Genomic DNA, 448 nt, shown 5'->3' with positions numbered 1-448 from the left:
AGCCAAGCTCAATCAAGAAACAGAGCCAAAGCCAAGCTCCCAACGGAAAACAAAACCAAAGCCGAGCTTCGACAAAACCAAAACCAACATCAACCATTTAAAAAAAATGCAGCTCTAGCCATTTCAAACCAAAACCAAAGTCCCAAACCGAGCCAAAGCCAAGCCCTCAGACCAAGCATTTTAAATAGATTTTCTCATAGCATATATTTCAAACCAAAGAGTGTCACAGGAAGCCAAAACCAAGCCTCCAAACCGAGGAATCACCTGCATATCTAAGATAGGATAAACAAAGGACATGCCATATCTCCACCATTTTTAAGCAAATATTCAAGTCTAATTTCTAAAACATGCTCACATTTCGTTTTAAGTGCACCTGAAATGAATATCTCAACAATATGTTAAAGTAAAATGAACTAGCATGCTGTATCATCCAACAGGGACAAGCTCG

General features: G+C 39.1%; 1 protein-coding gene across 2 annotated transcripts in view; it reads left to right on the top strand.

Moving 5' to 3' along the window:
* LOC110023367 (hydroxymethylglutaryl-CoA lyase, mitochondrial-like) overlaps positions 1–448 on the top strand; it is an 81572-nt gene that overhangs the window by 34207 nt on the left and 46917 nt on the right. The gene's annotated exons all lie outside the window — the stretch shown is intronic.

This window comes from Phalaenopsis equestris, unplaced genomic scaffold (assembly GCF_001263595.1).
Source record: "Phalaenopsis equestris unplaced genomic scaffold, ASM126359v1 Scaffold000002, whole genome shotgun sequence".
In the NCBI taxonomy this organism is placed as follows: Eukaryota; Viridiplantae; Streptophyta; class Magnoliopsida; order Asparagales; family Orchidaceae; genus Phalaenopsis; species Phalaenopsis equestris.
This window is presented reverse-complemented; position numbering and strand designations above follow the sequence as displayed.